This window comes from Callospermophilus lateralis, unplaced genomic scaffold, assembly GCF_048772815.1.
Source record: "Callospermophilus lateralis isolate mCalLat2 unplaced genomic scaffold, mCalLat2.hap1 Scaffold_79, whole genome shotgun sequence".
NCBI lineage: Eukaryota > Metazoa > Chordata > Mammalia > Rodentia > Sciuridae > Callospermophilus > Callospermophilus lateralis.
Genome location: NW_027515935.1, coordinates 4553155 through 4579081, shown reverse-complemented (window position 1 = coordinate 4579081; position 25927 = coordinate 4553155). Strand labels below are relative to the sequence as shown.

Here is a 25927-nt window from a genome sequence, read left to right as displayed (position 1 = left end):
AAAAGTAAATTTTCATTCTTATAGTTTTTATACCCTCCCTTTTTTTGGGTAGTGATAAATAATTTATTCCCTTCTCCACTGAATATTCTAGGGTTTGGTGAGAATACATTCTTGAATGAAATGAAAATATCAAGTTATTCCACTTACTACACTGTTGTGAATATTCTCCAAAAATATATGAAATTTTACCAAGCTGGGGAAAATAGCCATAAGCAGTACGAAACAATTTCTGATAAATTAGAAGAGTGAGGAGAAAAACATATCAAATTTTAGAACATTATTAAAATAGTCAGATAAACATTTATATTCAAAATTTTAAAATTCCTCAAGAAAAAAAATTGGATAGGACCAAGAAAAATAAATGAGCCATTTGTATAGATACTTCTATTTGGTTAAAAGTTAAATTCTTATCAGATGTTTTCCAGAAAGGAATTGGAGGCAAATGCACATAATATCACCAAGACCCTGAAACTTGGCTCATCACCTGTCAGCAAAATTCATTGTAGTCTATCATTTTTGGAATAGTTAAAGAAATTTGCCTACAGTGAAAAATTTGCTAAAATGTAAAATTTGTTTAATGCAACTACAGACTTGTTATTCCCATGTCACTATTGTTCTCTTTGATTCACATGCTTACACTAATAAGAAAAAAATGAAGTTTTAAAACTCATTTAAAACAGTATATTCTGTCTGGGCATGGTGGTGCATACCTGTAATTCCAACAGCTTGGGAGGCTGAGACAGGAGGATTACAAATTCAAAGCCAGCCTCAGCAAAAGCGAGGTGCTAAGAAACTCAGTGAGACCCTCTCTCTAAAAAAATACAAAACCAATATATTCCATCTTACTCCATTTTTTTCTAATTATTGAGAAAGTGGAAATAGCATTTTAATATAACTCAGGATCTTTATGAAAATTACTAGGTATTTTACTTGTGTTGTTTCACCCAGTACATTTGTGAAAACTGCAATTTAAGAATAAACATTGAGGGCTGGAGATGTGGCTCAAGTGGTAGCATGCTTAAGCATGCAGCCCGGGTTCTATCCTCAGCACCACATACAAATAAAGATGTTATGTCTGCTGAAAAATAAAAAAATAAATATTAAAAAATTCTCTCTCTCTCTCTCTCTCTCTCTCTCTCTCTCTCTTTAAAAAAAGGAATAAACATTGATGTTCTATTTTCTAAAGCTATCTTTAAACAAAGAGTATCATGCCGATAGAAGTATGAGAATTTTCTCAGGGTTCATGGAGAGACTTACTAGGCAAGATATATTAGCTTTCTGATCTCCAAAAGACCCCAGGATTCATCAAAATTAATTTCAGTCACTCACAATGGTTCATGTCTTCAATTGCAATAACTCTGGGGTGAGGCAAGACTATTGCAATTTCAAAGCCATGTTCAGCAACATATTGAGGCTCTGAGCAACTTAGAAAGACAGTGTATCCAAATAAAAAGTAAAAAATGGGCTGAATATGTGGTTCAGTGCCTAAGTGCCCCTGGGTTCAATGCCTGTTACCAAAAAAAAAATCAATTTAAAACTACACTTAAGACACAACTATCTTCATAATTTCATCATAATTAGTTTCTTAACAAATAAACCTAACAAGTGATAACTATTTTTATTGTCCCACAGGAAATACTTGGCAGGAGTGCTTCAGGAAAGAAAGGTCCTTATAAATGTTGCAAGAAATCCTTTGATACAACAGAGTTCCCCTCATAGAAGACAGGTAGAATTGTTTTATGTGTGACCAGAAAGCAATTGTTGAAGTGTCCCTTCCCACAATATACATTATAGAAAGAAAAAAATTTAAATGGTTAAAAACACCCTGTTGAAACTTTCTTTCTGTTATGCAGTGCACTTAATGTTTTTCAAGCTTTAAATGTGAATAGGAGAAATCTTTTTTTGTGTGTGTCCTGCATTTTATAAGAAATTCTTTTAATACCATAATGATCTTACTTTATGGAAGGTAAAAATGTAATCGAAGACATCAAACATATCTCTATTTCCTTCACTGAAGTGTATAAACAAAAAAAAAATAGGGGGTGACAGATTCAATCTGATGTAAAGCATAGTTCACTATGCCTTGCATCTGGCACTTGTAAGTGTTTCTGTTTTACTATTATTGTAATTGTCTCTGGATATCTTTTTTTATTGCCACCAAAATAAAACAAATAAATAAAAACAAAAACCCATAATACACTCCCACATACACACACAAAGACAAAAAAAATTACCAAAATTCTAATAAATTTAGGAAAAATGTTGGATCAGAATAAACCAAAAGGTGAATGGAAGGAGAAAACCATAAAATAAGCAGAAGACTGGGGGTAGGACATGACAGGGTAAGATTGGGAAAGAGACATAAATGTGCACTTAAGACACCTAAATGTCAATACCTGCTAAAACTGGGGATCCAAATATGGGCTCTCTGTGCTTCTGAAACAACCATGTACTGCTACTGGGTGAAGGAGCAGTGCCTAATGTTCTCTGTAGAAATTACTTAGTCCTGATTGAGTGGTACAACAACAGGCAGAAACAATACATGAAATAAGGGGCAGGGCTTGTTCCAGAAGAAGTTCATTTCCAAACAGAGGTTTCATTTCCACACTGGCTGGACCTGAAAGCAGCAGCATGGCAACCCAATCCACATTTTTAGTAGTTCTATAATTGTTCACTCTAGAACTCCCTCAGCTTCTCTGTACATTTTAACATTTACATAATAAATGTTGGAAAAATATGTCTTTGAATTATCCAACAATTTTAACTATTATGCAAAGTTTAAATACTAAAAGGTCATACATTGTAAAAGAAATTCATATTCTTGAATATGGTGAAGACAGATACCTACAGAGAACAGAAACCACCAAGCACTGGCCCATGGCTTCCCAAGTTTCTGAACTCTCTCACTTTCTGTACTCACTTGCCTGCGGATCAACAGTTCAACAGAGTGAGGGCAGTCCATGGACAGTGCTTTGAGCTGTGTTTATACTGTTTTCTTTCCTAATGTCTGTGATATTATGAGATTAATATTTTAAGAGGATAAAATTATATTTATAGTGTATGTTATATGTGTATGTCCAAGGCCCTGTGTTAAATCTCTGTCATCAAAAATGTAAAATAAAAACAGAAGAGATATGGGCATGGTGGCACACACCTGTCATACCAGCATCTAAGAGGCTGAGGCAGGAGGATCATGAGTTCAAGGCCAGCCTCAGGAACTTATCGAGGCCCTAACCAATTCAGTGAGACCCTGTCCTGAATAAAATATTAAAAATGGCTGTGGATGAATCCTGAAACCTAGAAGTCACAAAGTTAATCTGCAGAAATGCTAAACCCATGGGCTAAATGTTTGTAGACTATGTAACTCAGGAGGTACCTGAGGACCCAAGGTAGATCTGATAGGGATCCATGCCAGGGCTCAGGACAGGGAGTAGGACACTGTGCTGCTTCCAAGGAGTTTTCAGTTAGTGCAGAGTGCTTCAGCCCTGGCACTATTGATATTCTGGGCTGTCCCAGCTGTGGCCTGTGCATTGCAGGAGGTTTAGCAGTGTCCCTGTTATCTACTCACTTGATGGTAGTAGCACCTCTGCATAATTATGACAAGCAAAACATTGCCATGTGTCTCCCCACAGACAAATCAACTCTATCATGAATGACTGGCACAAGACAAAATATTTATAATCACTATTAACAAGAACTATAATATGCCAAGTAGTGAGGAACTTTAAAATTCTCATGGAAAGATAACATCCATGGAAATTTCTATATCCTGACAGGCACAGTGGTTTACACCTGTATTCCCAGCAGTTTGGGAGTCTGAGGGAGGAGGATTGAAAGTTTGAAGCCAGCTTCATTAACTTAATGAGACCCTAAGAAATTTAGCAATACCCTGTCTCTAAATAAAATATATAAAAGGACTGGAGATGTGGATCAGTGGATAAAATGCCCCCTGGGTTCATTTCCTGCTACAAAAAAAATAACTTGTGTTTCTTGCTGGTCACAGTGGCACATACCTATAATCTTAGCATCTTGAGAGGCTGAGGCAATAGGGTGACACATTTCAGGCCAGCCTCAACAACTTGGGAAGACCCTGTCTCCAAATAATAATAATAAGAAGAAGAAGGAGAATCAGAATAGGCTGGGGATGCATCTCAGTGGTAGAGCACTTGCCTAGCATATGCAAGGCCCTGGGTTACACCCTCAATACTGAAAAAAAATTACATATCCTAGGTGATACTTATAATCAGAAGGAAAATGATAAGCGATATCTATACTGTTCCATGACTGTGAAACTGCTCCCAATTGTATTGTGATTCAAAGATGACCAAAATCTATCCAGCAGGATATTTTATTGAATGCTCACAATAGTCTTCCAAATAGTTATTATAGTATGTACTGAGTGGAAAATAAACCAGAATACCCAGAAACATTATTCCTTTCAATATTAAGATGCTGAGGTTGATGCTTAATGTCGCCAAGGCTCACGTCACCATCACCACCACCCACATCCACCAAAATAATACTATCTATGCAGGGGACACACATATGTATCAACTACCTACTGTTCTAAGGTCATCAAATTATTTAATGCACATAAATCCCTATGGTATCATTCCATTTTACAGAAGGATAAGAGAAATTGGAGATTTAGCCAAAGCTAATGTGTTATAAATTGGTAGGTGAGGGATTTTTCACTGCCTCACAAAAGTGGTTCCTCTTTCCAGCTGCACACACAGGGAGAGAGATATTCAATCCTCATTATTAATAGTTTCTATGTGTGCAAATTTTCCTACCCACCAGATTTAATTTGTAACCTCAAAAATCAATGCTCTTGACACTTTCATGGTCCTTTATGAATACACACAGAACCATGAAAACTTTTAGCCACCAAGTGTGCATGTACCCACCTAGATCATGCCCCACCCTTCTTATTATTTCATGGTCACTATCAACATCAAGCAGCATTGATGGTGCAGGAGGACTGAGTTATGCAAAAGACATAAGACAGGCTACAATTGGGGGCATGCGAGATGCCTGGGCATCACTGATGTGAGGCTAAAACACTGACATGACAGTCACGTTACCCAGAGTGAGAAAGATGTCAAACCCTTTCCAGCAGCTCTTTTTTTTTTTTGGAGGGACCAGGGTAACCTGGGATTGAACTCAGGGGCACTTGACCACTGAGCCACATCCTCAGCACTATTTTGTATTTTTTTAAGAGACAGGGTCTCACTGGCATGCTTGGCACCTCACTAAGTTTCTGAGGTTGGCTTTGAACTTGTGATCCTCCTGCTTCAGCCTCCTGAGATGCTGGGATGACAGCCATGCACCACTGTGCCTGGTCTACCCTGTACACTTCAGGGTAAGAAACTATCACAGGTGAATCTGTAAGCAGCTGTGCACCCTTCAGAGGTGCAATAGCTCTACCCTTTGCTTCAGGCCACTATAACGGTCCACCATTAGGTAGAGATAAGCCCTGGACACCATTGCGGTTTTCTTCCTGACCATGTCCATCCTCCGTAGTGTATGCCAGATGGATAACACAACCCAGATTGATGTGGCAGAAATATCTACAATGATCCCACTGAGAGAACAAAATAGCAACAAAGAATGTGTCCTACATTGCAGCGTCCTGATGGTTCACAGTGAGAAGAAATGCCATTTCTTTGCCTAGAATGACCAAAGGGAAAAATAATCTTCAAATTAAGATATTTTCATTTTAAAGGCACTGATCTACATTATTTGGTGACAAAAGGAGCACTCCTATGAAGAAGAGGGACCTAGGGGGTAGCTTGAAAAATAACTCAAAAGTGTACAGTTGGGGTGGAGTATGAGTGTCTGAGTGATGGAGGGGGCTGGGAATGTGCTAGGGGTGGTGATGCATACCTGTAATTCCAGCAGCTCAGGGGGCTGAGGGAGGAGGATGTCAACTTTGAGGCTAGTATCAGCAATATAGTGAGGCTTTAGGCAACTCAGTGAGTCCCTATCTCAAAATAAAATACAAGAAAAGGGCTGGGGATGTGGCTCAGTTGTTAAACACCATTGGATTCAATCCCTGGTACAAGAATAAAATAAAATAAAATGGCTTATATAGTGTAAACAATGTGATAAAAGCAAGTGTTTGGTTCCTCAGAATTCCATAGTGGCTGATTCCAGGGAGAAAATTAGCCATAAGGTAACACTTAAATATGCTTTTGGAGGCCCTTGTAGACTCCTGTATGAAGAGAGTGATGTATGCTTGGCACAGTCTGGGGAAAGAGGGATGCCTGTGGGAGAGAAGACACAGCCAGGAGGAGTGTGTGGCTTTCAAGGGGTAATTCTGGACACTCAAAGGGAGTAAGGAACCTATTTCCCCGACCTACAGCTGCACCTGCTTGCAAATGGGACAGAGCAAGAGGATTTAGTCAAGTTTAGCTCTGATTTAGACTGTGCTCTTGTGTGACTTTTTCTAACTTAAGGAAACTTCAGATTAGCAATGTTGAAATTTTGCTGAGAGGTGACAGTATAGTTTTGAGTCCACAGCATGAACCCTGAAGCCAGGCTGTGTGGGTCCCCATGGAAATTCTGTCACTAACAACTCATGTAACCTTGGGCTAGCTTCTTGAACTCTATGAACTTCAGTTTTCTCCTTTCAAAAGAGGTTTTATGCCAGGCATGGTGACACACCAGTAATCCCAGCAACTCTGGAGGCTTAGGCAGGAAGACTGCAAGTTCAAACCAGCTCAGCAACTTAGCAAGGCCCTAAGCAACTTACTTATCAAGACCCTGTCTTTAAATAAAATATAAAAAAGAGCTGGGGATGTGGCTCTGGTTATAAAAAAAAGAGCTGGGGATGTGGCTCTGTAGTTAAGTTCCCCAAGGTTCAATACCTGGTACCAAAAAAAAAGTTACAGTGATGTTTAAATGAACAAATATACCTAAACCACTTAGCACAGTACCCATCACACAAGGGTTATTAATTAGTTGTGTGTGTTTATAAGTTTGTACTGGCTCCAAAGAGTCATATGCTAACATGTCTACCCAATTCCAAACTGAGTGTTATCAGTCATTACAGCAATAATTTGTTATACGTTTATCAGCATATGGCACATCAAGAATTTTAATATGTAACTAACACAGACTAGTTTATGTCAATTCTTTGCTATTCTATAGATGACATAAACATTTAGAGGTTGTTCCCTAATCCTCAACCCACTAACCAATACTCGTGCTCTTCAATCTACAATAAAAGGATGCCCACAGGAAGTTAAAAACATTGTATTAAAATGCATTCAATACACTTAACCCACCAAATATCAAATCTCAGCCTAGCTTGCCTTAAACAAACTCCAGTGGTGTGAGTCTGCTGCAGAGCAAAATCACTGATGCCATACCTCTTTTTGTTGCCAGGGGGTACTGGAGATTGGACTCAGGGGCAGTCAACCACTGAGGCACATCTCATCCCTATTTTGTATTTTATTTAGAGACAGAGTTGCGCTGAGTTGCTTAGGGCCTCGCCAAATTGGTGAAGCTGAACTCAAACTTGTGATATTCCTGCTTCAGCCTCCCAAACTGCTGGAATTACAGGTGCAGGCCTGCACCCCTGTGCCCAGCACAGAGCTCAATTTATAACATAGTGTTGTAAGGCTCATGGAATTCAATATTGAACTCAAAGTGAAAAAAAAAAAACAGAGTGGTTGCCAAGATCTGCTCTCACATCACTGTAAAGTTGAAATATTTTAAGTCAACCCATCATAAGGTGGGGGCCATCTCTATTTATGGAGTGCTATCAATCTGTCTAGCACAGACTCGCTCATTATGGGGTACAGAAATATCCTGAAGGTCCAAATAACAATCTCCCTAACCTATTTCACAAAGATAAGCCATAAGGAAGAATCAAACTCATGCCCATTCCCTTCTCATCAACCTCTGCTCATCTCTTAGTTTAAAGGAAGAGCAAGCAGGAATCTGTCACCAGCTAGCTGGGGAGCATTGCTTTCTCTGGAATCATGCTTAGTACCACCAAACTTTATCAGGTACTGTTTGTTTCCTCCCCCAGAAACCTCAGGTCTATTCCCAGATAATGTGGATAAATACAGCCTGGCCCTGAGGCTGTATCATCTGCTGCTCTACCTGTACTCCTACTATATACAAACCTAGCAAAACCATCATGGACCATAGGAGGGGCACACAGAACCCCATTCACGATCTGAGTAAGAATATATCAGGACTCCAGAGTAAAAATGTATCAGGACTCCAGAATGTGTCAAATTGCTTTTTCTACCACTTTCTACCACTGGGGGATATTCATTTCACCCTTTTTAGCTGTGTCTTATGATGTAAGCTACTTGAAATTGTGCATGATACATTAATCACAGTATCTAAGGATTATAGAGAATATATTCTTCTAAGCACTTTTTCTAACTCCTCTTTGCAACCCTGTGAAGTATGTTGGTAATACTCCACTTGACAGGAGGAAAATCTGAGCTTTAATACATTAATTTGTGGGCTGGCATTGTGGCTCAGTGGTAGAGTGCTTGCCTAGCACAAGTGAGGCACTGGGGTTTAATCCTCAGCACCACATAAAAATGCATAAACCAGATAATAATATTGAGTTCATCTCTAACTTAAAAACTATTTTTAAAAATGTCTCTAGTAAGACGCTAACTCACACAAATATGCACATCAAATGTCTCTGTGACTTAAAACTGCTTCCTAGCTGGGCATGCCTGTAATCCCAGCAGCTCAGGAGGCTGAGGCAGGAAGTTGGCAAGTTCAAAGCCAGCCTCAATAACTTAGCAAGGCCCTAAGCATGTCAGGGAAAACCTGTCTCTAAATAAAATAAAAAAGGGATGGGGCTGGGATGTGGCTCAGTAGTTGAGTGTCACTGAGTTCAATTCCAGGTACAAAAAAAAAAAAAAAAGAAAGAAAAAGGAAAAAAAAGAAAAAGAAAAAAGCTGTTTTCCAACTCCCTTCCTCTTAGGTAGTGAAAAATTTCACATGTATTAGAGATCACTTTTTTCCCACTTGAAAAGTGGCTGCAGCATCCTTCAGAGCAAAAGTACTTCACCTCCCCAAAAATGTGCAGGCATAAACTAGATTCAGTAGGAATCTGTGCCTCAATGAAACCTGAGGGGGAATGCGATCATATTTTCCAATTCACAAAATGTTTTTATGTCATCTGCACAGTCAAATGCAAAGAAAAAAACTGAGAATTATCCATACAACGGACAGCAGGCTTTAGTGTGAAAATCCCAGCTTCTATCCCTGCCCCCCCCCAATAAAAATTTATGGCAAGAACTTACATCAGAAACTGCAAGATTCTTGCTGAAACTGTATATGCTAACCATGGACAAACTGTGAAAAGTGATGACATGTCTAACCATTTGCTAAAAAAGTCACCAATCTTGTTTGTGTTTACCAGTGGCTAATCTGCAGGTTACATAAGTTGAGGTCACATTGACTTTATACACCCATGTGTAGAAGTGGAATTAAAAAGTTACATTTAGCTGGGTGCAGTGGCGAACCCCTGTAATCTCAGCAGCTCTGAAGGCTGAGGTAAGTGGATTGCAAGTTCAAAGCCAGCCTCAGCAACTTAGTGAGATCCTGTATCTAAATAAAATAGAAAAAGGGATGGGGATATAGCTCAGTGGTTAACTACCCTTGGGTTCAATTTCAGGTATAAAACAAAACAGAAAAAAACTTGTTTAAATATGTGGATTGATAAAATAAAAACAACAATCATTCTTCATCTTTGAAGAGGGGAGAATCCTTTTAAAAATGCTAAGCAGAGTGTTTGTGAGGGGTGAATAAGAGGGGATTTTCTGGCTTATCAGACCAGAGTACAATTCTGCTCAGAAATTCATTTTACCAATTAAATAAGAGATGCTCAGATATTGTGAAAACAATTTTCTAGAAATGGATATGAGAGAAAACAGGTTTGTAGCTGTAACTCCACTCCACTTCTTTGAGGCACAAACTTCTGGTACATTTTCTCCAAAACAAGCACTGCCTAGTGTTCTAGCTTTTAACAAAATGATTCCAATTCTCTTTATGACTATGGAATTATAGAAGAAGGGAATCAATAAATCTTAAGTAATATGCCAACAGGTCATGATCATGTATAATAAGTTCCTGTCTTCTATTTCAGTCTCAATTTATGTTAGGTTCTGAAAAAGTGTTTACAAATATTTGTTTCCAAGCCAAAGGGACATGACACAAGCCCCCCACCTCCAGCTCCATCTGTTGGTGTTAGACAGAGTCTTAGTTCTGTGGCAGGCTTGAAAGTTTCTTTCTTTATAGGATTCATGATATTCTGATTGATATATTTCATTCAGGGTACCCTCCCCTTGCACCCCTTCAACTCTCCCTCTGACACCTTTGTCTATGCTACAGTTATAGTATATGCAGTTTCAAATATACCACAACAAAACCCACTATTCTATATAATTAGCATACACAAAAAATCTCCCCTTTACAGGGGATTGAACCCAGGGACACTTAACCATTGACCCACATCCCCAGCCCTTTTTCATATTTTATTTAGCAACAGGGTCTCACTGAGTTGCTTAGGGTCTTGCTTTTGCTGAGGCTGGCTTTGAACTTGCAATCCTCCTGCCTCAGCCTTTAGAGCCACTAAGATTACAGGTATGCACAACCACGCCTGACTCGGAACTATAGTTTTTAGGAGAGGGGTCAAGGTACTAGAGTGCATGTTACAAGAGCAGCCCTTGTTCTTCTTTTGCTGACATACTTCAGTGTGCTCTCATTTCTAGCAGCCCTTACTTTCAAGGCTTTATGGAATCAGCCAGGTTTTGACGAAGCCGTTACCTAAAGTCACCACCAAAAGGGAAAGGAAAAAAAATTCCAGTGTGCTCTTTGCATTCCCAGGATTATCCCTTGCTCTGTTCCATGTGTTCTCTGGCTGAAAGGCTGCCCACAGAGCAACCTGCTTTATAATTCAGAGACTGGGGAGGCTTCAAGTTGCAAGTCACATATTAACAAAGAGGATTCATCTCATCACTGCAGCCCAACAGATGTACACAAACTTCATACTTACTGCAGATGCTATAAGTGTGCTCCCAATTTGCTTTTTTGCTATTGGTGCCTAATGGAGAGTACAAATAATGCCACCAATATTCTAGGGTCACACTACCTAAGGATTCAAGCAGGCTGCTGGGCTCCATCTCCAATGATAAAAGGATGGGAAATAAGGAGGATAGGAACATTCTGAGCCTGTGCTGTCTGATCTCTGCCACAAAACTTCAACCCTGCCATCAGCTGCAAACACATATGGGCACTGGAGATCCAGTGAGATACTGTGATATTCATTTACTTATGTGTGGGAAGAGTGGATGAAAAGCTACACATATTTGGAGTTTCAACAATAATTTAAAAAGTGGCATGACATCCTTGAAAAAAGAACTCCTTGCCTCTAAACTTAAAAGACATGGGAAGACACTTGCTTAGAATAAATCAATTTGGATGGGTACAGCCACTCCGGAAAGCAATATGGAGATTCCTCAGAAAGCTTGGAATGCAACCACCATTTGACCCAATTAAACCACATGGTATCTCATCAAATAGTGTGCCCCCAGGCCTTCCCAACCCCCATCAGGATCAGCAAGCTCTCTCTTCCCTTCTATGGCACTTACTGGATTATGCCATGATGAAGTACTATGGGACTCCCCCCAAACATACCCATGTACTTGAGCTTAAACACAGGGACACTCTATGAGCTGCATTCCCAGTCCCTTTTCAAACTTTATTTACATACAAGTTCTTACTACGTTGCAAGGGCTGGCCTTCAATTTGTAATACTTCTGCCTCAGCCTCCTGAGTGACTTGGAAGACAAGTGCCATGGCTCCTTGCTGGTGGCTAGGGGCTTCTGTCCTCTACTGAAAGAAGCTTCCGGAGGATGAGGATCAAGATTTCCCACAGGGTATCATCCTTCTCTGCATCTACTTATGACATTACCATATTCCTTGTCCACTAGATCTTCTGGGAGGCACCAGCTGAGAAGAAGATCGAGTGTACTGAGAAAGGGAAGAGCAACCATGAGGATGCTCAGGCTCTGCTGGCCTCCTGAGCCTCACAGGGCACTCTTCCCTGGAGTACTGTCATAGGAGGGCAGACCTCTCTTTAGCCTCGGCACTAGTGGCCCTCACCTAGGGGTCTCACTGACTGATCCCTTTATCCCCAAGATGGAGTGTTTCAACTGCATCTGCTTCCTGCAGCCTTACAACACCTCCCATCTGTATGTCTGTGGTACCTACGCCTTTCAGCCCAAGTGCACCTACATTGTGAGTGCTGCCCCACCCTGGCTGCCTGCCACCCTGGCCTCCAGTATGGGGTCCTGCCCTCATGCTCATCCTCCTGACTGGCTCCCTCTGCCTCTAGAACATGCTCACCTTCACTTTGGAGCATGAAGATTTTCATGACGGGAAGGGGAATTGTCCCTATGACCCAGCTAAGGGCCACACTGGCCTTCTTGTAGGTGAGTGGATGTGCCTGTTTTGGGTGAGTCCCTTGGAACTTGACACACTCTGGGGTGTCTACACCTTGTTTATGGCCTGACTATCCTTCCATTTCCCACAGATGGTGAGTTGTACTCAACCACCCTCAATAACTTCCTGGGCACCCAGTCTGTCATCCTCCAGAACATGGGGCCCTATCACCCCATGATGGCAGAGTACAAGGCCTCATGGCTCAACAGTGAGCAGGGAGAAAGACTGGGGAAGCCCAGGGTGGGAAACCTGTGAGGTCCTTGTCACCTCATGACTGAACCTCCTTGCCTTGCTGCAGGGCCCCACTTCATTGCCTCTGCCTATGTCCCTGAGAGTGTGGGGAGCATCACAGGGGATGACGATAAGGTGTACTTCTTCAGTGAGAGGGTGGTGGAATACGACTGCTGTACCAAGCAGCTGCTGACCCAAGTTGCCCGTGTCTGCAAGATATTGAGCCCCCAGCATGAGCCCTGGGAACCATGTGGGCTGGGCAGCGGCTGACCCACTGCATCCCCTTGATATCTGCCAGAGTGACATAGCCGGTGCACGCACACTGCAGAAGAAGTGGACCAAATTCCTGAAGTCACAGCTGGGGTGCTCAGTGCCCAACCAGCAGCTCTATTTCAACCAGCTGCAGGCTGTGCACACCCTGCAGGGTGCCTCCTGGCACAAGACCACCTTCTTTGGTGTATTTCATATGTGATGGTGAGTTGGCCAGGAATGCTGGGGTGGGGATGAGCAGGTGTTCAGGTCAAGGGCAGTATGTGGGTGGGAGGGCCTGAACCATGCTGTCCTATAGGAACATCCAAGTGGTCAGAGTCTGGAACATTGAGTACTTGCCCCTTTTAAAGGCCCCTGGGGAAAGAAGGCAAGGCCCTGCCTGGTGGCACCTTAGATCTGCCTGCTGGTATATTCTTCTGCCCATGAGCATTTTCTGCTGATCCCTACATTCCTGCAATCCCTGGAGCTGGGGTGAGATGTTAAGGTGGGCATCGGACCTGACCCTTGAGATCCCTCTCTCATTGCAACAGGGGTAATGTGGACCTTTCCTTAGTCTGTGAGTACCAGTTGGAAGCAATCCAGTGGGTGTTCCAAGGTCCCTACAAGGAGGGGGACATGGTGGGGAATCAGCAGGTCAGGCCCAGAGCACCACTGGGGACTAGGCAGAAACCAACCCTGGCTTGTTTGAGGAAGTGCAGAAGTAGGGTAAATACACTGGCCCAGTACCCAGCCCCCAGCCTGGTTCAGTGAGTCCTTTGGGCAGGAAGTGTTCCCTGTCAGTTCCAGTGGCCTCCCACCAGCTGATAGCTCCCCTGTCCATACCCCTACCCCCACAAGTGCATCAACAAATGTCTCCATCATCATGGTCACACCAGTTCTCTGGAGCTGGCTGACAGAACCCTCATCTTCATCAAGAAGCACCCACTGATGGACAAGCAGGTAGAGCCTTCATGGGGCCAGCCCCTGCTCATGAAAACACCAACTTCACCCACCCGGTGGCTGACCAAATTACAGGATTTGACAAAGCCATCTATACACTGCTGTTCATTGGCACAGGTAGGTAAGCTCTTGGGTGTGTCTGGGGCTGGGAGACACCCAAGAGCCTCATTCCCTGTCATTGACACTCCCTTCTCCAGACTTTTCCAGGAGATGGTTGGCTGCTCAAGGCTGTGATCCTGAGGCCTGGGGTCCACCTGATTGGGGAACTGCAAGTGTTTGATAAGGAAACTGTGGAAAGCCTTGTGCTGTCACCAAGCAAGGTAGCTAATTAGACTCCATGCACTGCCATTGCACCCACTCCACCATCCCCAAATCAGGTTGGCATGGTTGGCCAGTTCAGCACACCTAAGTAAGCTAAGGGCAAGCCTGGGAAGTCAGGGTGTGTGCGGACAGGATTGGCACTCCACAGGATCATTATGCATACCCTGGTCCCTGCAGGGCTACATTCCCAGAATTAGTCCTGGAGAAAACTCATGGTTTTTTTAGACACCTCTATGTGGGTCCAGGACTCTGCTTACAGCCTCCTCTCTGATCCTCTCCATACTCGCCAGACTTCCCCAGCTTTGACATGTTTATGGTGCCATCCCAGCGTTGGTTTCTGCCTAGTCCCCAGTGGTGCTATGGGCCTGACCCGCTGATTCCCCACCATGTCCCCTGAAGTGTTGTCTTTTTCCTTAACCCTCATACACATTTGCAGCATCCTCTGGATGATGATTTGTTTGCCTTTTGCAGCTATTATCACTTAAAATTGTTTCCCAGCACATGGAGTAATAGCAGAAAGAATATGGGGTTGTGTAAACACTCAGATTGGCAGTTACCTTTCAAACAGAGAACACCTTATGCTGTGCTGGTGCTATTGTGAGAGCCAAGGGCACTGGAGGAAAATGTTTCATGCCTTCTGTGTGTATAGCCTCCCTGTTTTCTTGAGACTTGCACCTTCCTTTGCAGTGCTATCTTCTGCCTCTTCTTCATGTGGGCACCTCTCGTGCTTGTGCTCCTTGGGGTCTGAGCAGCCCTGGGATGCATGTGGCCCTACCAACCCTCTCACTCCTCTTCTCCCACAGAAGCTGCTCTTTGCTGGCTCCTGCTCTCAGTTGGTCCAGCTGCCCCTGGCAGACTCTGTGAAGTACCACATCTGTGCAGACTGTGTCCTTGCGCGGGACTCCTACTCTGCCTGGAGCATCAACACTAGTCACTGTTTGTCTGTGGCCAGCTACTCTGGGTGAGCTGGGTTCTGCAAGGGCTGAGATCAGGAAGGTGTGTGGATACGGTGGTTGGAACCACGCTTCTGATACCCCTTTCCTCTGCCAGATCTCTACTTGTTCAGAACATGGGGATCTCAGATACCATAGGCTTTTGTTACCTTCATGGCACTAAGAAAGGTGAGCTTTTTGTGTTCCCCTCCACTCCAGATGGGCTGTGGTCCTTAGGTGGATTTTCCACATCACACCTCCCTGGCCCTTGGTCTCTTGCACTGACTCTGCTACCTTCTCTCTCTGTTGCTACAATCAGGTGAATGCTGAAAAACATCACAATGGTAGTGGGCACAGACTTGGTACTTCCCTGTCCCTCTCCTCCAAGTTGGCCTATGACCGCTGGATCTTTGAGGGCCAGGACCTACCTGCAGACGAGCCAGGCTCCATCCACTATGATGCCCGTCTCCAAGCCCTGGTGGTGATGGCTGGCCAATATCACCATGCTGGGGCCTACAACTGCTTTTCAGAGGAGTAGGGGACATGGCTGGCTGTTGAGGGGTATCTTGTGGCTGTGATAGTGGGCCCCTCAGTGACCTGCAGGTTCAGGCCCCCATGGAATACCTATGGCTTATGTGGCTGGCTGTGGTTGCCCTGGGGGCTCTGTGCCTGGTGTTACTGGTTCTTCTGGTTTGGTCGCTTTGCCAGTGGCTTCAGGAAAATCTGGAAAAAGATATCAAGGCAGCAGAGAGGACCCTGTTGTACCCGCTGGAGTTGCTCAAAGAACACATCAGTCCCCTTTCCAGCTCAGAAACAGAAGAGTAATTTTGAGATCCTGTTGGATACTAGTAATTGGATGGTCCCCTCTAGATTGTGCCTGGACACGCTGGGGCCAGATTGGAGGTGGGTCCCTATCTGCACCTCCTGGCATCCCAGGCCAGCCGCTGCCTTCTTGAACACCTCTTTCTAGGGCCCTCAGGATTGAGCCTAAGGGCCTGTGATTTTGTTTAGAGACACTTTTGGTTGTTAAAATGGCAGGTGTTGTCTGCGGCCTTTCATGCCCAGGTCAGCTCCCACCCTAAGTACTGTTCTGGCTCAGAAGTTCAGTTGTGCTGATGTTGAGAAAGAAAACTTGCGCTGTCCAAAGCAGGGCCCTTCCCCTCCAGGTTGCTCTGACACACCTCTCATCTTGCTCTCCTCAGAACACTGTTGTCACCTGACTCCATTTTGTTTCTTTGTTTATGTATTTTCTAATTCCACAATGATAAAGATCTTTTTCAATTGTATTGTGTGAATTATTCTTCCTTCAAATGATACCTTTTCTCTGGGGTCATTTTGCTTTATTCAGATGTATTATTTTTTGTACTGGGGACTGAATCCAGGGTTGCCACATCCCAAGCCCTTTTTTTATATTTTACTTACAGACAGCATCTGCTTGAATTCCTTAAATCCTCACTAAGTTGCTGAGATTGTCCTTGAACTTGCGATCCTCTGCTATCAGCCTCCAGAGCTGCTTGGATTACTGGTGTGCACCAAAATATGTGCTTTAATTGTTTAATAACAGCTTAATAGTTTTTTTTCAGGGAGAAAGCTGTCCTTTCCTGCCCCTACTCTAGTTATAGTTTAACTAGTCATAAATCTCTAGAATTACAGGTTGTTGTTGTTGTTGTTGTTTAGTCCTTTGGAAATCTCTTTTATCTGCTTGTGTCTGCAGCAGTTGTTAAGTCTTCTTTTAATCTGATTATTGATCTTTGATGCATAATGTTCTTTTGGGTTTCTTTTAGATGTTCTCTTTTTTATTTATATTTTAATTATTGTTATTTTATTTTTGGGTTTTGGTACTGGGGATTGAACCCAGGGACACTCTAACCCTGAGCTACATTTCCAGAATTTTTATTTTTTATATGGAGTCAGGTTCTCACTAGGTTGGTTAGGGCCTTACTAAGCTGCTGAAGCAGGCTTTGATCTCCAGATCTTCTTGCCTCACTCTGAGTCATTGGGATTACAGGCATTCACCACCACAGTCAACTTAGATTATAACTTTTAAAAATTGGTATATTGTAAATATACATAATCATAGGATTCATTATGCCACATCTGTGCATGCCCATAATTTAGTCAATTTGTATATAATATTCTTAACTTGGGATTTTTTTCTCCCTGGGTTTAATGTAGATTTCAGTCCTATAACTCCAAGTTGATAAGTCAGTGTGTCTGATTTTGTGAGGGAGTTTCTGCTGCTTTTATTGTCTTTGTACATCTATTCAAATGGTCCCTTTTCTCACTTTTATGTTTTGTTCATTTGTTACCTTATCAGGGAGGCCATCCCTGCCCACTGCATTATAGCCTTTCACTGACTTCAGAGCACCTAGCACCACCATAATATATACATACACACACACAGTTTATGCACACAGATATTTCAGACTAAGCATATATTTATGTACAAGATACACACATATGCATTATTCTTACCTTTCCATAAGCTCCATGTAAGCTCCATATAGTATCATGCTGGCCTGTAATCTCAGTGACTCCAGAGTCTCAGTGGGAAGATTGCATGCTCCAAGACAACTTGGACAATTTAGTGAGGCCCTGTCTCACAAAACAAAAAGGGCTGAGGAGTAGTGCAGTAGAAGCACACCCCTGAGTTCATTACATTAAACAAGTTTCTTTAATTTTTCAAATTATTATTTGCCCAAATCTATGAGTTGGAGGTAAATATTGATATTTAGTATTTTATACTCATTTGGGAAGACAATTCTTGACTCTTATTTTATAAGTCAGAAAAAAGAAACCAAGCTTAGGTTTTCAAAAATTGGTTACCCTGACAAAAATAAAATTCTAAACTTGCACTTGCTTCCATTCCCCGAATAATATAAAAGAATTGATTTTACAAGAACTACAAGAAACCTGAAATTCCTTGAAGCACCAGTTTACCAAATTTACCCCCAGAATAATTCTGAAAATATTAATTTAATTAAGGCAAATAATTGTGTCTTGTCAAATGGGAGTATTGGACCTCTGTTTCTTTATTGTTTTATATTCCAAGGGGCTTCCCAGAAATGTATCAATTTAAAATCTTGTTAATTAGCCATTATTTAATGAGATTAACTATTATTATTTTGGAATACTAAGTATAGTGAAAATAATAGCTGAAGAATATAACTATGCTAAGCAATCAATAACTTGGTTTATTTATCCTAACAACAATCAAATTTTATAAAGAAAGACAAGAATTTAAAAAAAACACAATGTTTGTCTGTTTGTTTTTCCACAGATACATCACCATGTATCTGTGGAACACAATGCTGGTTAGTGTTCAAAACATTTATTGAATGATTGATTGATGAATATAAAACCAATCTAATCATATGGAGGACCTATTTCCTCAACATTATTGTTAATTTCCTCCAGGTTCCATTGGGAACATAGGTGCTGCTCGTTATTCCTAAAGAAATTGAGATAGAGAACTGGTTAGAAGAGGATATTCATATCTTCTGAATTTACTGCAAAACAGTTTCATTGATTTACAATAGCTATATAGTGGATGAATAAAGGTATGGAAAGAAATGTTACTTGCTGACAATGAATAACTCAAGGTGCCTTTCTTTGTTTGGGGCCAAGCTCCAGATAAGACATTTACTTTCCTCAACTAAAAGTACCATGAGGTTTTTTCCAAAAATATAATTTATGAAGTGAATAACTTCAAATTTATCAGAGTTCATATTTATCTCAAATATATATACAATAAGGAGATTGGTCAAGGTCAATTTGGACAACCAAGGAAAGAAGTACCACCATTGACAAGATGTGAACATAAACTTTTATCCAAACCCATTAGAGTTGCCAGCAACACTGTACTTTTTTATCACTTTTGATATATTTCTTCCACTGTATGCCCCAAATATGGCTTTACGTATATATGAGGAAAAAGCTATGTCTTTGGATGTTGTCTGGGTTAGTGAAAGTTGAATCTTCCCTCTGATAAAATGACTTAAGCCTGAACATTGGTTGATTCACATTAAGCTATAACCATGGGCCAATAACATCAAGAGAGTCTCCCTATCACATGTTTCTATGCTTTTGGTTACTCATCAGCATCTAATAGGATATCATTACAGGGAGAGAAGTCCTGTTAGTTTGAACATATTTTGATCACTATACCTGAAAAAAAGATATGATCACTTGTTTCTTCTACATCACAGGACATGATTTTTCTTCCAAGCTACCTAAAAATGTCCACATTTGCTTATGGTTTCCTTGTTCCTGAAATGTGTGATTCTAGAATTTAGCTGTGCCTACTAATGGGACACACTACCAATGGAAAGAAAACATAGCAAAGCCCACTCAGTGAAATAAATCAAGCTGCCTTTCTTTGTTTAGGGCCAAGCTCCAGAGAAGACATTTACTTTCCTCAACTAAAAGTACCATGAAGTTTATTCCAAAAATATAATTTATGAAGTGAATAACTTCAAATTTATCAGAGTTCATATTTATCTTAAATATATATTCAAATTTACTTCAGTCCAATCAGTATGAAACAACTAAAACTTCCACTAATTATGTGCAGATAAAATAGCCAACTAGTTGATATTTTTAATCAATAAACTCCTTGGGGATAGTTACCTATTCTTTGTTAATTTTTATTTCAATGAAAAAATTATTATTTCAAATAATAATTTCAATAAAATAATTTACCAAAAAAGTACATACAGATCCGAAATCACTTATACTAAATAAACATTGGAAACAAGATATACTCCAAAACTTTGTGTCAAAACACAAGTGATACCAAATTGACCTGAAGCAATTTACAGTTCTTATATAACTCATTTTCAACCCCCAGCCCTGTGTTGCAGCTCCGCCTACAGGAGTGTGTCTTCCCCACCACACTGGGCAGGAGCTAGTGCTGACAGTTAGGGCACCATCATATTTGCAGAATGCTTTATACCTGATCTGCCTCCACCCATGTGTTTCATGCCTTTTCCCTGTCCCCACAGAAACTGCAGGTCAAGGAAGAGTATAGAGCCACCTTCAGTGAGATCAGTAAATCAGGGTACTGGCTGCTGTCAGAGATGGAACTGCAGGTGTTACTCATCATTACCAAGTGCTTTGAGGACATGAAGGTGGCTGCTTAAGCTGTGGATGCCAAGAATGTGGGTGCCTGAGTAGGCCAATGAGTGGGCACTGTGGGAATCTCCCAAACTAGGTAGGGCCTTGCCCCTGACTGCCCACCCACTGTTCCTTCCCCCAGGACACCCAGATTCTCATTGAGGTGCACAAGTCAGGTTATGCCCGCCCTGATGATGTGGAATTTGAGGATTTCAGCCAGCCTGTGATCTTTGCACACTCAGAAAATGGCCTGGACACCTGCTCAGATGGAGAGCCTAATTTCCAGGGCCCTGGCCATAGTTGTGCCAAGCACTGGCCTTTTGGCAAGAAGAGCAAGGTGGGGGCCCAGAATGTTTTGTGAGAAGACAGTGAGTGGGGACAGCTGAGGCCCTAATGAGTTGAGCCCAGCCACAGGAATGCTGAGTCCTGGGCCATACTTTTCCTCTTTGCTACATTCCTGGGCTGGAGGGAAGGAAGGCAAGTCAGCAGCACATTGGCCTGGGAGTCCCCTGAGACTGAGGAGGGCAGGATGTTGTCCTGTGGCATCTGTCTGCTGATGCTCAGGATGCTGGGAGAAGATCTGCTGGTGGAATTCGTGCTGGACTGACAGTTTATGTTCCTGTCTTTTAGGAGTGCCCCAACCCCAGATCTCTATCCATCTGATGGATCCTTATGCTCTATAGTTTGGGTATTTTTTGTTTGTTTGTGTGTTTTCAGCATCAGACGTAAACCCTAACACCACTGGTTTATATCTTGGACAGCTCCTGACTCCCTAGTATGCCTTAGACACCTCCCACTGGCAACAGCCATTCTGGTCTTCAGCCCTCTCCTCATAAGCTGTAACCCCTGATCTGTCCTGCCTTCCACAGCCCTCTATGAGTGGCATGCCACTTTGGCCTGTGTCTGAAGACTTTCTTCATGCAAATGCCTCCTGTACCTCTTTCTAAACTGAGTCCAGAAAGCCCAGTGGACTATAGCATCCCTGTTCCAGCCCCTAGACCTAATAGTCAAGGGATGTAGGAGATGGGGTAGAGAGAGGTGTGACCTCTTGCTCTGAGTCTAATGTCCTCCTTGTTACCTATCAGATTTTGTGTTGCCCTTACATGTATTTTCTGTGTGATTATGCATCTTGATTTGGGATATTATTACTATTTTTTATTTATTTTTTGCTTTTGCTTCTCTGCATCCATACTTATGTTCATCCTTCTGTCCATCTTCATTTTCTGCCCTTGCCTCCTCCTTCCCTGTCCCTTCCTTGACCCAGCTGGTAGTCACGCCCCCCCAACCCTCTTCCCCCCTAGAGGGTGTCATGTCCTTGGCCTTGCCTAATGGGTTCCCTTACCAGCTATGTCTATGATCCCTTGGTCTTATGGAGTGAGATCAGTAAGTCAGTCAATCTGTGGCTATCATCCTTCCAGATCCTTCCAGGAGGCCATGGGGGTAAGTGGGGACTGTGGGAGGAGGGATGGCACTGGCCCTCCCATCAGCAAGGTGGTGGACCATAGGCTTGCTTCCTGCAGCCAGCTGGGTCCCACTTCTTCTTCACTCTGTCTATGACCTTGCTCCCAAGATATTTGGAAGGGGAGGAAGGTGGACTTGAATCTTCAGGAGTGTGCAGCGCCTGGAAGCTTCAGCTTCAGAATCCCAGACTCAACCCTCTCTTCCCTTTGCAGACTGTGGCTTCAGAGGATTTTATCCACTTGCCCCTGGAGCAGGAGAGAAAGCGGCTCCAGTATCAGTTAGAAGAACACAACCAGGAGCTGCAGAAGAGGTGAATCAGAGGTAGGGCCTGGCAGAGGGGCCAGGCAGGGGACTGAAGAGTGCCATTGGGTTATATTTAAAAGAATGGTGTGCTCAGCAGTAGAGTGCTTGCCTAGCACAGACAAAAAGTAACCATAAAATATTTACACTCAAATGCACCCAAAAATGTCACAGAGACACCAGCAGGGAGGTTTTATAGGTGATTCTTCATGCGCCTGGAGGAAACTTGCTTTCGCTCCCATGTAAGGATTTCTAGCAAACAGAGTGAAAGCTGCCAGTTTATTTAGAAGGCTGGGAAACCTGGGTTCCCAAATCAGTGTGCAAGAATTCAAGTCAATGAAATTATGGTCTCATTTTTCCTCATTTCTGGTTTTAGATACAAAATCCTGACAAGAAAATTTAATGATGTACTACAAAACAATACATGGCATGGTGGTGTTAGTTAGGTGCCACAGAACTGTATGCTTCATAGTAATCACAAGAGGAAATTTTGTGTTATGTCTCCTTCACCAGAATAGGAAAAGGTTATTTTTTAAAGAAAAAAATACATAATCAATTGGGCATTATCCCAACAATGCAAACATGGTTCAATATCAAGAAGCCTTACAGTCTAATCCATCACATTAGAGAGCTAAAAGGAAATAAAAGCATATGGCTAACTATTTAATAATTCAAACATTTAAATATTAAAAATAAAAATCTGCCAGGTTAAAAAGAAAATCTACCTATTTTGGATATTGAGAAACTATCTATTTAGGTAGAAAAACTATCTATTTTGGATATTGATTATATCAGTATAATTTCAAGGACTATAACACACACACACTCATAACAAATATTAATATATTTTTAGTGGCACAGAATGTGGGGCAAGGAGTATATAAAAAGTCTCTGTAACTTCCCTCAATTTTTCTATGAATCTAATTTTTTTTCTTAAAATTAAAAAAGAGAGATCCATATATCTCAAGACATAAAATAAATAGTATCTACATCTTGCTCAGAAAATCTTTAAATATATGAATACTCTAAATTTATGTATACAAAATTAATACTTAAATGAACATTTAGATCATTGAATTATTCTGACTATAAATGAAGTTAAATGTAATATATCCTTTGTTCCAGTTATTTTACTCATAGATTTAAGTTTAGAGCAATTCTTGAAAAAGTTTGGAAAAAAACATAGACATGATTGCTTTATTTTGGCATTGTTCACAGAAATGCCATAATTAGAGATAATCAGGAGAAGTTGGAGACAATGTTAAGATAATTATACTGGATTTGTACAATTTCAAATGTATAAAATTGAATTATAGCTATATGAATTAAGCACAGAAGATGTATTTAGTGAGACATATTTATATTTATCCAAGTACATACATAAAACTCATTAGAAATCTGCATAAACAGAGAAGTGGGCATTAGGGATGAAGGATAAGAAAAAGGTGAGTTAGGAGAATAGCATGAGACAAAATGCAGAAATTCATGAGATGATCCCTGTGCACCTGAGATGAACACAACAGAGAAACACCCAAAAATTTATTTACCTAAATAAAAATCATTTCACCATTTATTAATCATTTTATCCTATTAGGAAAATAAAGTATATACATTTATTTGTTTATTATTATTGTTGTACTTAAGATGGAGAAAGAAAAGAATGAAAAGACTCTTTCTCAAGGTAACTCAGACAGTGGAAAAGCATAAATAAAGCAATGATCATGGATGACTTCTTGAGTAATGGTTCATCACCATTTTCTCTCATTAGAGTAAATACAAGAGGGAAAATGTTAGGAAATTAATAAAAGTATAAAATCACCCCAGAGGAATAATACACAGTGAAAATAATTCTTCTATTTTTCTCTAGTGGCAAATGTCAAGGAATTATTTTACAAAGAAGCAAAAAGGAGGAGAAATATCTGAATTTTCTTTGACGGATTTCTTTTTCTATTTTAACTTGATTATGCAGCAGAAATGGATTTCTCATTTTGAAACCAACAAAGGGTGGCATTTTGGCCTTCTCACTCTGATCTTGTAGGGATTTTCTATTTGCATATTCCATCTCAAGTGCAGTATTTCTCAGTATCAAGGACTAGATACACAGCACAGCTGTGCTGCTTAATGTGTCATCTGTTCACAATGGTTTTGCATAATGGCTCTATGTTGCTTGGAGATGTGCACTTAATTGCAGCAATCCATAAAATACTCTGTAATGCTCTACACATTAATTAGCTCTTCCACATATTAAGGGGATGCAAGGAGAGGAAAAATTCATCTAGATGTTAAAGGAGAATTCACATAATTTTTCCTCAACTGATATGTGATAAAATATTAAATGATATTTCCTTTACTCTTAAGAACTTTTTGAAGAGTAAAGTATGAATAAATTCTACACATCTTTTGCCACAGTGGGAGGGGATTAGCTTGTTTAAAACAAGGGCAAACTGATGAAAAATTATCCTATACTAATGTCAAATTTAATGCATGTGCTCTTTACCTTGGCTTTCAAAATCGAAAATTAGCATAGATATCTGGACATACTATCTTAATAAGAACATCATTAATTATAATATTCTTTAAAGATCACTGTAGAGCCACAGTTGGTTTTAATTTAATATTTAGAAATATCAATTTTAACTGTTAAATTTGATAAGGTAAAACATATAGAGAAAAAAAACCTATGATGATAACACAGATATTTTTATTAAAAATTTCAAATTTATTAAAATTTGTCTATTCTCAATCTTTGTCAGTGCTAGATTTTTTTCTATTTTATAAAAATAAATTTTAAAACATATTTCTGATAGGATTTAAAATGCAAGCAAGTAATATTGAAGATACACCAAGATATTATTGACATATAGTGTTAGGATCTCTTTGAGGCACTATATATTCTAAATAATTTTTTATTTTATCTAAGTCTCAAAACTACTTTATGATGTAAATATTTTTAAGCAAAATTTATAGAAGGAATCTATGGCCTTAAAAAGGTTAAGAAACTTGATAGGGCATAAATACTAAATGGCACAAATACTAAATCTGGCACTGACAAAGACTGAGCAGAGATATTTAGTTTGATTCTGAGTACTGAAAGGAGAATAGCAATAAGGATGGTCAGAATTGAGAAGGACATAGATAAGTTTATATAACTTCCTGTTTTACACTAAAGTGCATACTTCAAGTGAACTTCTCAAGTACATTTAGTTTGAAATATGTGTTAGAACTTCATACATGTCCATTGATAAATGAAGTTGATAACTGAATTATAACAGAATGAAAGGTTCAGAAAAAATGGAAAACATAGCAGAAAAGAAGTATTCAGACCATTCTTTTAGTTATTTTCCTGACATCAAATTTCTTTGTGTATCATGAAGTTATGATATGATTATGATAAAATTATGATGATTCAATCTGTTATACCAACCAAGATATAATTGCATGAATTTTAAGACCTATATAAAAAAGAATTAAACTTTAATCATTTATTTCATCATGATAACAATCTTTATTATAACTTATAAAAATAGAATAAATATACTTTTGGTTTATAAGTGTGATGATTATTGGGTGTTCATGTGGCTGGTGTGGGAGATGTGCCTTGCTCTATATCTTGTCACTACATCTGCACATTACTTATCTGTTGTCAAAAAAAGGCTAAGGAAGGTATTTTATTAGGTAAATTTAAACTCCTTCCTTCTCTCTTGAGTTCTTATTTCTTTTTAATAAGTGATATAATTCCACCTTACTCTGATCTCTCCTCCTGGGGCCCATGAGCCACCCTAGAAATTGTCTAAAAAGAACAAAAAGAATTATCTTTCTTATTACCTTCCAATACATATCATATACTGTCCTGTTCAATTTTCAATGTAACA

At 40.5% G+C, this 25927-nt stretch overlaps 2 pseudogenes; both read left to right on the top strand.

Annotated features, from left to right (window-relative positions):
- The first annotated feature begins 7988 nt into the window (after nucleotides 1-7988).
- On the top strand, nucleotides 7989-15212 carry LOC143640937 (semaphorin-4C-like; annotated as a pseudogene).
- A 10377-nt stretch (nucleotides 15213-25589) lies between these two features.
- On the top strand, nucleotides 25590-25698 carry LOC143640962 (small nucleolar RNA U13; annotated as a pseudogene).
- Nucleotides 25699-25927: the final 229 nt, after the last annotated feature.